The sequence below is a fragment of the Triticum dicoccoides genome, chromosome 6A, assembly GCF_002162155.2.
Source record: "Triticum dicoccoides isolate Atlit2015 ecotype Zavitan chromosome 6A, WEW_v2.0, whole genome shotgun sequence".
Taxonomy (NCBI): domain Eukaryota; kingdom Viridiplantae; phylum Streptophyta; class Magnoliopsida; order Poales; family Poaceae; genus Triticum; species Triticum dicoccoides.
The window spans coordinates 587,632,389-587,645,802 of NC_041390.1; the positions used below are offsets into that span (position 1 = coordinate 587,632,389).

Below are 13,414 nucleotides of genomic sequence, written 5' to 3' on the forward strand. Positions count from 1 at the left end.
CGGCCCGGGTTCTCTGTCATATGGAAGCTAGGGACACTATCATATACGTGAGCCAAAAGGCGCAAACGGTCCCGGGCCATGGTAAGGCGACACCCGTGGGATACCGTGCGTGAGGCCGCAAAGTGATATGAAGTGTTACCGGCTAGATCAATGTGGCTTGGAATCGGGGTCCTGACACGCATTGCTGTTTCCAAAAATATAAAAAAGGGTTAGCAACGACATCTCAATTGTCAATAAGAATTAATGAAAAGTACACCAACAAACAGAAGCATCATTATTATCTTGATGGGAACTAAACCAGGATACACGAGAAAAAAAACATTTCTTCATTTAACTAGTGATAGTACTACCACCATATGGACAATGACCGCACAACCACCATGTACTTTTTGTGTATACCTCCACCGAGGCATAAATCAGGACAACTTTTCTAGTGGCATTTCCTCTATACTAGTACTAGTAGGTGATGTTGGACCAGCTGACGAACCCTAGCTACTATGCATGGGGAGCTGGGGAGTAGTCGCATAGAAGAAAATCCGCACGTAGCAACCTGGGGAGCTGGACCAGTACAAGAAGTTATACCTCAGGTGGGCGAGATGTCGTTTAGGCCGGCGGGCGGGATCTGCTCAAACGACGGCAGCGAACAAGGGCACGGAGGATCTTCGTCCGCGCCAGCGCCGGGTCGGAGAGGACAGTGCGCATCGACTTCCTCCGTCACCAACAGCGACAACGTCAACGCTGCACCTCCTCACCTCCCGCAGCGGACGGGATTCGGCCAGATCTGTGACCACCGGTGAGGAGAGAGATAGAGTGGACACTGTCATCTTGTTTTGATATGGAGAGGGTGAGAGAGCGAGATGCGAGAACCTCTATCAAACAAGAGGCTATAATGGAGTAAAAAATCTCTCCATAGTAGTGGTTTTAAATAGAATACGCGCATTCCCGAAAAAAGAAACAAAAACTGGCGGACATATTTTTAAGGGTCTGTCTAGGACACATCTAGATGTGACATAGTTATGTCACATCTAAGTTGATGTCCGCTCTGTTTGTGGTCAATTTTTTTCCTAGTTTTTTTTGTTTCTTGTTGCTACATTATATACTTGTGGGAGCTTAGATGTGATATCCTTAAATAACATCTAGATGTGAATTAGACAAACTGATTTTCTAACGTACCAAGAAAGAAAACTCGATCAAAAACACGCCCCCGCTTCCAGGTCACGAGAGTCGTCGCGCACACACACATAGACATAGACATGCATATCCGTGTTTACGTAAATTTCCATTTCCATCTCCATATCCAATCATATTTGTCCAACTGGCACATTATTTACGTTGTTCATTATATACGCAGCAATATTAACGTACATCATCTCTTGTTTGCGCACGTCCGGACCGCTGCCACGGCCGGTCCTGACCAACCCGAATCCTCTTCATCACCCGTGCGTGCTTCCCACCCAAAACAGTCAGTGCCGCATTCATGCCCGGCCAGAGCGTACGCGACCTCTCACTGGCGCCGGCATTGAAGCGGCGCGGCGGTCGAGAGAGCATCGCCCGCGCCGCTTCCGGGTGCACGCGGCTGCTCCGCGTTCAAAGGTCGCAATACCCGGCTACAACATGCATGTAAAAAGTTCTTGGGAGTCTGTGCTACAGCTAGCTATCCTCCCCCAACTCGTCAATCTCTTCCAGTTAGTGCTAGTACTCCATGGTGCGATCCATCGACAAGCAGGCGGGAAAGTTATCATATACTCGATTTGCGGTGAGTGGCATGCCGAGCGATCGTGTGGGGTCGAGCCATGGAGGAGGGTGAGACACGAACACGACAGATGTGATTTAAACGTTGGTTTTGCTCGATGGCGCGATCCAATGAAACAAAACGGTGGTTTCTCTCTGTTTCCATTTTTCTCCAGAAAAATGGAAACTTTCCACTCCATTTTCATTCCTATTCCAAGGTTGCCCCGTTACAACATTCCATCAAATACAAAGGAAAACTAACACACATGCTGATGCATCTCAATGATTCACTTATCATAGCCAATATTTACTTCGCAACTAAAGAAAAAAGTTGTGAGAGCGTGTATGAAAGAAAAACTACTGATGGGGTCACTACGACATAAACCCTAAACCCTAAACATGGTTTAATTTCCTGGCCAGGTAGAACCTGTCGAAGGAAAGACGGCTGGCACCCTCGGATCATATGATGCTTTTGTGCAGTTCCACTAAAATCGACCTGAGCATCCCTGATGGCAAAGATATTGAAGAAGTGTGATTAGAATAATAGTACTGGCACTAGTTCATGAGACATAAACTCATCACAAGTAGAAGCCGGTAGAAGTAGAGAAAGATCGACTTGGAGATGGAGCTATGGTTGTGGAGCAAGCCGGCTCCAAAATGAAGATGGACTACCTGGGACGTCGGGCTGTAGCTAGAAGGGCGGCTGGGACATGGCATCGGCCCATACCGCGCTGAACCTCGATTGGGATGCACCGACTGTGGGTTTTCTCCCTCGCCGATGTCGACCGCGTCTACGCAGAACATTGTTCCCTTCCCCAAGCTGCGGGATCAGGCCCGTCGTTCTATGCTTGTGAAGAGAGCAACCTAAGCAAGCAGGCTTGTAGCTTAGGTTCCTGCTAGTGTATATATAGTGGTTTTCTTCGTCTCTCCATATCAACCATTTTATATTGCTTACGTGTCATTCAAGAGTGAAATGATGGTTGCTTCTTTCGACTAACTTACTGTGTGATTTGACTGCTCCTTAGTGGCCCCTACACCTACTCCCCCTACGTGTATGTAACAATCACACATACACATGGATGCAAAAACACGCGCGACGCCCTAATGCATGCATGTCCGAGCACACGACGGAACACACACGGTCACGCTCAAGTGCTCAACCTACACGTGCATGCACACACATACTCAGTCAGGGTGAGCTAGTGACCGTATAAACACCAGAAAATATATGTATTGAGCGCAATGAGCCTATTATGAAGTCCACTGACTGTATTTTTCAAATATACAGTGACAGAGAGTGTATTTATCTTGTTTGAAATTAAGTCATATTAACCAGAGAGGAGGCAGTATGGACTAGCATTACTTTGTTGTGTCCCGTCAACTTGCCGAACGAGGAGAAGGTTGCGGGACAGGAGAAGCTTGCGTGCGGTGGCTCGCAGGACAAGGAGAAACTTTTGACTAATGCAAGCTCTCCCTCGCTCAGGCGGTGGACGTGCAATAGTTAATTCGGTGTCAGATTGCCAGAAGCATACACTATACTACTAGTGATATTATTGTTCGACTTCCCGAAAAGGCGAACAGCCAAGCGCAAAGTTTACTAGTACTACTACTATAGTCTATAAAGGTACGTACTATACTAGTACTAGGAACTGGATGGAGGATCGTCTGCACTCTTATTATAATTTTAAAATGTGATAAAGCAATCTTCAACACATTTGGTTCTCTTCGAGGGTTCTCGCGTGTCATAATGGAAGTTGATTGCATGGAACACTCGCCACAATTCTCGCTTAATTATGGCTCATATCCTGTTACAAATAGTAGCGCTCGGTAATATTTCCTCTTTTTTTGTTATTTAGCATGTAAACAGGTCAGCAAACCTTGCGGCGCATCTTCGTGCGAACTGTGCTTGCTGCACTTTGAATGTGGCCGAGAGCTGGCTTGATGAAACACCTCGCTTCCTACATCTTTATTTGCGGGGTACCTCGCTTCCTAGTGACTAGTGTCTTGGTTGATCGTCCTAAGAATGCTTATATATGAATAAAGCTCTCTGATTTACCCGCAAAAAATATTAAGCCATATTAACCGGAAAGGAGGGAGTATGGACTAGCACTACTTTTTGGTGTGTCCCATCAACTCGCAGAACGAGAAGAAGCTTGCAGGGCAAGGTGAAGCTCGCTTACGCCTTTTGACTAATGCAACCTACCCTCGCTGGAGATGCATCAGTCCATTCGGTGTCAGATTGTCAGAGGCATACACAATAGTACCCAACATGCGGAGTACCATCGTTGTTCGACTTCACGAAGAGGCGAAGAGCCAAGCGCAGTAGTACGAGTAGTAGTACTACTAGAACCGCATGTGGAGCGTCTGTACTCCTATTTTTTATCTCTGATAAAGTACATGTTTATTCTGGAGAAGGGCGGAAAACGGCAGCCCAACATGTAATGAATGATATCGATCAACCAACCATGCTCGAATATATCTTGGCCTCCGTGCGAGCCCGTCTATGTGTTCTCGCTCCTCGTCTCTCTCAAGGAACGGCGGGTTGACTCTTTGCCGTCAATTGAGATCGGTTTGCTCACACCCCTGTCCCACATGTCAGTGATATGCCAAGAGGAGGTGCGTTGACCGACTGGTCATATGCGTACTTGGTTTTGCACCTTCATACTACTCCTCCCTCCGTCACAGTTTACAGGGCGCGCTTGATTATGATGCATTTCTCTCAATGCATTTCCACCACCAGAGAGACTTTAGACGCGTTTGGTTTAATGCTCAATTAATTAGGGCATGGTAACCGGAATCAAGTCCACAATTTTCTCTCCATGTACTGTACTACTTTGGAGTGGAGTAAGTGCATGCATGTGTGTACCCGGGGTGGAAGCACAACATGCATGTGTGTACGCATTATTCCCTCTAGTAATAGACGCCGTGCTATAACTACCAATGCTATTTTTCAGGCCGATCGCTAGTCGCCTTGGTCCCACATATTTTTTTTCTGAAGCGCACTGTATAAACATTGACGGATGGAGTAGTATGAGCGCATTCACAGAAGAGCGTATTGATGGTTGCTTCTTCAGAGCAACTTACAGTGGGAAAGGTGGGGCTTATGATTTGACTGCTCATTACTCACTATTAATGCGGCGCAACGACCGGGCTGAGTCTCCCATGCGGTTGTGCACTACCCCCTCGGTTCTTAAATAAACTCCAGAGTATTTGTCTTTCTAGAGATTTCAACGAGTGACTACTCAAATATTTGTCTTTTTAGAGATTTCAAATGGACTGGCACATACGGATGTATATAGACATATTTTAGAGTGTAGATTCACTCATTTTGCTCCGTATGTAGTCACTTGTTTAAATCTCTAGAAAGACGAATAGAATATTTAGGAACGGAGGGAGTACACATACGAAGCAAAATGAGTGAATCTACACTCTAAAATATGCCCGTTTGAAATTTGTAAAAAGACCAATATTTAGGAACAAAGGAGTATAATTTTGTGCATGGCACATCGACCCGGATGATGAAGAGGCTTCTGGCAATGCTATCAAGCTTCTATCATTTGTTTACATAATTGACGTACTATACAAATAATTTTCCAGCGACATGAAATTGTACAATGGTGTGAGCTTTCAGCTTTTGTTTCGCGTGTCTTGCCATCGATGCTCTTTCAGAAACAATAAAAAACTAACTTCCTTGCTAATGCATGTCAATTATTAGCAGATCAGAGCTAATAATTACATCACAACTGAAGACAGAGTTGTGAGAAGGTGTTAAATTAAAATTGATCCATGCTTTCATTGGCAGCAACGTCCCCCCAGCTCTGTCTAAATCAACAAGGCATGTTGGGAAAAAAGTAGATGTCTGAAGATATTAAGTGTGATTACAACAATAGAGGACTGCTGATGAAACAATAAACACAAAAATAGAAGTCGCTCACCTTTGCAGTCTCTCTTAAGACTAGCTAGTTGGAGAAGATTAGGCTCGGAGTTGGATGAGGAGGATAGAGCAAAACCAATCTCCCTTTGTCCAGTCGCACTGAAATGTTGAGACATTGCCTGCGTGACATTTTAGTACAACTGCACAAAACACTCTTAAGAAAAAAGTGATTTGTGCAGTTCACCAAAAGGTCGCAATAGCAACGAGGTGAAATGGATAGCCCTGTTTGCAAAAAAGAGGTAGAAAGGAAACAATAACTGTCCAATAACAGTTGATGACACATGCGACGACAAAAAAGAAGCATATTGCTTGGTTCTGTTTGTCTAAAATGGTGTGAGTACGAGAATGCAATATGGAAAGTATGCCGGACGAGCTACGTTTTGGGCAAAGAACTATGGAAGATCCACATGCAGCAACGTGGGAAGACGGGCAGTGGAGCAAGGCCGGAGGGGATACCTGGAGGTCGTCGGGATTTAACTAGGTGAGCGGCGGCGGGCGGAATCTGCGAGCAGGTGGCGTAGGCCCTGCCGCGCCGAAGCTTGGTCAGAGAGAACGGCGCGTACCACAGATCGGGACGTGCTGCCTCGGCGCCGTCCAACAGAGAAACGATGCACTTCCTCCCTTTCCCTCGGACTACCTTTTTCTCCATAAAAATCGTTTTATATTCTGTGTACGTGCCATTGAGCGCTATAACTTTATTTAAAAATAACGCGGCAACGCGTCAAGTCGAACATTGTTTCGTGCACGCGAGGTACACGACCTTCCTAGGTAAACAACCGCTACAGGCGTTCAAATTAGCATGTGGGCTGCCACTTCGTAAAGAAATGAGCTCCACCGTGTACCTGCGCGGGTGTGGCTGGGCACGAAGCGTGAGTACGTGCACGGTGCACCTATTCTCTTCCTGTATACGTACACCACCTATGTGGGGTTGTGTGAGAGAGATACAAACCTAGAGATATGTAGTGTGTGGGTTCTTGAGAGTTTTTTGGGGGGGTCAATCAAAAAATGTAACATATGCAATGTGTGTGAAATAGAGTCCTGGATATAACATATATATAGAGGGGGGGATCCATGAGAAGAGAGTGGAGGTATCATCGGCTTGAGGTGTCCATAGAATCAAAGAGAGGGATGATGTGTGTGCGTGTGTATTAAGGAGATCGATCGGCATCCATGCATATGTGCAGGAGAAGAATAAGGATGGGAGAGAGACAGAGCTAGAGTGTTGGAGGGGGTGGTAGTGGAGTTGCTTCTAACAAATGGTGGGATAGGCTTGCTAGACAAACGGAGGGCACACCCGCAATATCAATAAGAGAGGAGATGGCTGCTTGTTGTCTGTGCACGTGCATATGAGAGACGGGTCAGGAGGCATGCACAAATGATGAGGGGGGACGATGTGGCTGTGGTAAGCAGACGTAACTACATAGGAAGATCAATCACCCTTTGTTAGAGAAAGGAGAGACATAACTTGTGAGGTACGTCGATCGATGGGGGGGGTAGTTAAAGTCGATCAAGGTATATGTTGGGAGATCGATCGGTATACATGCATGTGTGTGTTAGAAGAAAATGAGGCACAAGGAGAAGGATAGAGAGAGAGATGCATGTAGGAGGTGGTACGAGAGGCATACTATATCAAGGGGGAGAAGTGTGCGAGTACGAGAACGATGAAAAGAGTGGTGGGAGTGAGGCATGGACGGTGACAAGAGAAGAGGGGAAGCTTGTGTTTGTGCTAGGCACACCTCGCTAGGGAGGCATATCGATCGATGTGTGTTGTAAAGAAGGATTTGGGGGGCCTACACACACCGTGGGTGAACGACCTAAAGTGAAAAGACGAATTTGCACGATGGAGCTAGAGAATGCTAAGGGAGGGTGAGAGGGATGCGGGCGTGTACATGCACAAGAGAAAGTTAGTGCTAGCTACAAAGATAAGAGGGTTGTGTGGGTGTAAAAGACGAATAGATATCATATATACTTCACTATAAAAAGCGAATTCGGATATTTGAAGAATTTATCATAGTGTTTCAAACTGATGCATGTGTGAATATATATAACGGTGATACACATGGTGTGGTTATGAACATGTTATACTACATTTAATATATTTAACTCTACTCTTATAAAAAACGGAGTTGTTGATGATGGTGTGCTTGCCAGCCTGCATTGTAGGCCGTCCAATTTATATCTGGCGGATAGCAAGGAAACTATGATGGTTGAAGTTGGCAACAATCATGATTGTAGATTCTTATTGAAATAGAGAAACAAATTCAAATTTAGTTCGAATTGCAGCGGTAGTATAGACATTTGGAATACACTAAAATGTTGGTATGAATAGGTTACATGCATTATACAGCAAGCGAAAAAATTTAATCGGACATAACATGGATTCATACTCCCTCCTTCCATCTATATAGGGCGTAATGAGATTTTTAAGACCATCTATATAGAACATAACATTGTACATGACACGCACAATGTGCAAATTATATCATTGAAAGAACCTTTCACAGACGAATTTAATGGTGTGCTTTGTGTAAGTTGCATGTCATATATCATTGCTCTAATATTTGGTCAAAGTTAGCAACGAAAAACGCATTAGGCCCTATATAGATGGAAGGAGGGAGTAGCTTTGAATAGCATTTGTATAGTAAAACGGGGCAAGACTCTCTCATTGTGTGGTGTGAATAGTTTTATTTTTTTCGTTTTCTTTTTGGTTGAGGGAAGTCCAAATTGATTTGGTACGTACAAGTACAATATTACTACATGTTAGGCTTGTCCCTAAAATTCAACCCGCGTCTTGTTATATCCCAAAAATTCAAATATCATGCTCCCAAAACTAGCGCCTTCACAACCCGCGCCTTGTTATCCCGAAATTACAACACGCGCGAAAACTCCCTCCATCTGCCAAATCACGACACGCGAAATCACCCTTCTAACCCTGAGCCGAAAGGGCCGCTAGTTCAAATCGGTGGGGGTACTTTTGTAACACACCCTACATTTTGGACAAGTGCGTTCCTAAGTCATGCTTCACCCCCTCCCATTGCCCCCTTTTTGCCATTTGAAATCCCAGGCCGTCATAACCTCTCCGCTCCAGCCGCGAAACCCCACCCTCCTCCGTCCGCCACGTCACCGCTACCCAGCCGGAGCCTCTTCCCAGACGATGTCGTCCATCGCAACAGCTCGACGTCCCTCGTCCACCTCCCTGGATGAGGATCCATCGTCCATCTCGTCGTCCCGCCGGTTCAGCCGCACCGTCCTCCACCTCCAAGGAGCTGCTCCGACGATCGCCTCATCTATCGCGGTTGCTCCATCCCCACAGCGCCGCCTTAACCTGCTCCACCGGAACCGCAGCATCATCACCGACTCCTTGGACGAAGCCGAGGCCTACTCGGCGCCACCAAAGAGTTTGTACACTCATCGCATCACACCTTCTCCTTAACTCGACCTCCCAGCGCCGACGGTGATCCATCCCGCACCCCCATGGAGCGGCTACCTTGAAGCCGGCGCAGCGGGCAACATCTCCATGGCGGCTCTCCCCCAGTGCGAGGCCCCTTCGGCGGCGGAGTCCGTACCATCTGGGTCTGCTGCTGCTGCTCCAGCTCTCGCTCGCTCGCTCATGCTGCTGCTGCTGCTGCTGCTCCGGCTCTCGCTCGATCGCTCGCTCGCCCAACTGCTGCTACTACTCTCCCCCTCGCTCGTGCTGCTGCTTTGCTCCGATTAAGCCACACTTCAGTCGACTGAATCGACTTTTGGGTCAATCGATTTTCAGGGGTTGGAGGGCTCGCCGGAGTTAAGGAAGAACCACCCGTAGCGGGGACGGGGGCTCGCCGGAGAGGTACCCCACTATCTATCTTAGGGTTCATGGTGGGGGCGGGGGGCCTAGAGGGCTGGCCGGGTCGGCGGTGGCGAGTTGTTTCGGGGTGGCTAGGCGACGCTGGGGTCGGCGGTTCGTCCGGTGGTGGCTGGCGGCTCAGGGGGGTGCAGCTTGAAGATGAACTGCAGGCCCTCCCTGAACTACATGTCAAGTGCCTCTCTGCTACCATTGCGTTCAGTTTCGACTGTAGCATTCAGATTCCACAGTAAATTTCAGTTTTGACAGTTAAGTTCAGAGTCAACCGTTTTTACCTCATCTGTTGTAGTCAGGTGGTTTTTGGTGATGTTAATTTCACATCCATTTTACATCATCCATTGGAGATTCTATTAGAATCCCACTTGAGATTGGCGATGTCTGTCTTGTGCTGCTTCAGCCTTGACGTCTTACGGCTCACCGGAGTTGCTCCAACGACAGAACGATCCATCACAACAGAGTAGTGCCCTGGACGCCATCTACAGATTCCTCAGATCTTCCTCCACACCTCCGACAGCCACCTCTACCTCAACTGCTTCAGCGACCAACCCAATGATGATGAGGTCGACACGGCTACGGCAAAGAGGTTGTACACTTGTTGCATCACTTATTACTATACATTCACGTCGATCCATTAGGGCTATTTTGGTTCAACGGAAAAAGTCGATCCACTGGTTGTTACCATCACTCTAAATTTCTGCATGCTCTCCTTACATAATCTCACCATATTTTTTTCGTATGCATGTCAGATATTGTACACAGTCATGCTGAACATGTAGAGAAAAAGATAAGAGTTTTGCGCGGCAATACAATGTCATGCAGACATTGCTCCATGGTGGGTTCAATGGCCAACCCTCCCCACCCCTCTCGAGATTGTAATCCAGAGGAAGATATCTGTTCTGAGGCAGATTCAGACGCCGCTGACCACTCCTATTTACCCCCCAAGGTGTTTGCTCTACCTTGGCATGATGATGTTAGTCATGTCATGCATATGTTGCTTAGCAGTGCCTACTTTTGACATCATATATGTCATCTGCTTAGTTTAGACATGTTCTGTAATGCCACCTGTTTAGTTTCTATATCATATATGGGAATTATGCAGTCTCATGTCTTTTAGCCAGCCATAATATATGTGAAATGTGCAATGTCATCCTGTTTAACCAAGCATCATATATTTGAATGATATCTTGCCCATCCTTTTCTTCATTACATTTCCATTTGACGACAATGTTTGTACATTAAACTACTCTTCCTGTGAATCAGCTATTTGGGTGGGAGATGGAAAAATCTGGAGTGAAAACAAGGCCTTCAGAGCAGACAGTGCTACCTGTCAAAGCAGATCTCTTGTTGGGTCCCAATAGCTCCTCGGAGATGGATTCAGAGACAGATGACCAATCCTATTCCCCCACTGAGGTGTATGCTCTAACTTGGCACGGTTATACTGCTCATATCATGCATACGTTGTCTTGCATTGCGTAGTTTAGACATCATATACACAATATTCAACACCATGTTCTTAGTTCAGACATCATATTGAATGCCCTCTATTTAGAAAATAAATCACATGTGTGAATTAAATGATGCGATCCTGATTACTTAGATAACATGTAGGTGAATTATGTCATGCGATCCTGTTTAGTTATTCATCATATCTTTGAATTATGTTATGCTATGCTATTCAGTTTAGATAGACATCATATATGTGAAATTATGTCATGCTATCCATTTTAGTTAAACAATATACATGTCAACTATTTCATGCCCTCTTTTTTCCACACTATCTATTGCATCTGTCTCTCATAAAATGTCTGTACATTCAACTATATTTCCTGTTTATCAGCCATTTGAATTGGACTGGGTGATGCCAGTATCTAGCGGACTAAAAACACGGTCTTAAAATAAAACAGTGCTACCTCTTGGTGGAGATAGCACCCCGGTTGTACATGCAAAAGAACCAGCCCTACAACACATAACACAAACTCTCGCCTATTGTACCCCTACTGCGATGGACAGAGAACCAGTTTCACCCAATCTAACCCCAACCCCAGCCGATAGTAACCCAGTTCCTGTTGACACAGCACCATCTCCACCACAGAGCTCCCAAACAAGAGCAGTTAGTAAGGAAGCTCCAGTGCCCAAAGGTCAGTACTATCACGGCGAACCCCAACTCCACCAGTTAGTACGCCTATTCCTGTGGAGGAAGCACAACCAGCTAGTCGTAGTTTAGCATCTATCGCACTTGATGTTGTTACATCGTATGTGCGTATCTTCCCATCTTGGAAATATTATACTGAAGATGAAGGAAAATGCCAGTTGCAGGTGTTTATCCAGGAGTTATGTGTAAGTAATGTTATTCATGGCAATTACTTTGCTTTGTCCCATACATCCTACCTCCATGATGGTTATAATACAGCAAATTTTCCCATTTTTCTCTATAGAGAAGGACCGATTTGGAAACTCAGGATGAGGTAACCTGTGCTAATACCTCTGCTATCTTCAAGAATGCTTGGTGGCAGTATCGGAATTACCTGAAGAAAACATACTTCACCGGCAAAGAAACTTATCAAATTCCCTTACGTTCTCCTGAGACACATTTACTGGACGATGACTGGGAACGCCTTGTTCTGTATTGGTCCCGAACCAAGAATGTGGTAAGGTCTATGAGCTCATTTTCTATTTTTAGGTATTATATTCTTGCGTCTTACTGTACTCTGTTCATGTAGAACAAGTGCCTAAACCTGAAGAACAACTGTTCTAATTTAAGATTCCATTGCTATCATAGTTCAAAAAAGCGCTAGGCGTTAATTGTGCGTTTTCCCACCGCCTTGCGCTTTACTGACCAAAGCGCATGCTTATGCGCAGTTATGCATAGATTATGCGTAGTTATGCGCAATGCGTTTTGCCAACGCCTAGAGCCTAGGCGCGCTTAAGCGCTCTCTTAGGCGTGCCTTTTTTAACTATGATTGATTCACTCTTGTATCATTGTATTTACTCATACAAACTTATTTTTAAATTGAAGGATCCAATCGAAACTCCAATGGCACAGCAGGTATGTTCACGCATGTTTCTTTAATAGGTTTGCTCTTATCAATAGCTCTGTTGATTTCAATTTCAATTGTGTATAGAGTTGACTTTCATATCATGCACATTACTAGCATCACAACAAAGCCAATAGTGTTGTTGTACATGTAGACCCGTGGTACCCATCTGAAATCTTGTTGTGCCGTGTAGTTTCCCACGCTTTGTATTCTTTCACTGCTGCTTTGTCTTGAACTGATATGATTTGAACCGTGTCTGTATTTTGATTTGGCAAGACAATGTAGTGACCATAGGACATAGATATATGTTTGTTTGATGCTTTTATTATGTACTAGTACTTGGCAATAGAATACTTGGTAGTTTAATCCTGTCCACCTTACTAATGAACTGGTTCACCGAAATGAGTTTCATATACTAGTACATGCTAAACTTGTTATGTGTCTTCTTGTTTCTTCTTTTAGAATGCTGACAGAATATTGGGGAAGAGTGCCATATTAAGCAATGGTAAAGGAAGTAATGCAGATAAGGTTCAGGATAGTGACACATCCTTGTTGGTCTCCAACAAAGCTGATAAAACAGCTAAGGAAGACTATCTTGAAGACAGCGAGACAACCCCAAAGTCCTATCTTGGTTTAGTGTTCGAGTTACTGGCCACTACCGCTTGCACAAGCTATTCAAACTCACTGTCTGAATCAGTTTGGTTTCTTGAGTCTCAACTACAAGCTGAAATACAACGATCAGCTGTGCTGCGACAAGAAGTGGAAGGACTGCGGAAGTCCCTTGAGCATTCGGATGCATACTTTCTAGTGCAACAGCAAGCGTTGGAGGATTTTAGTGCCAAACAGGAGAAAGCTAATCAGCTTGCTAAG

The 13,414-nt window shown here is 45.3% G+C and overlaps 1 pseudogene; it reads right to left on the reverse strand.

Moving 5' to 3' along the window:
* The window catches only part of LOC119318176, a 91,841-nt pseudogene that overhangs the window by 45,368 nt on the left and 33,059 nt on the right, over positions 1–13,414 (reverse strand).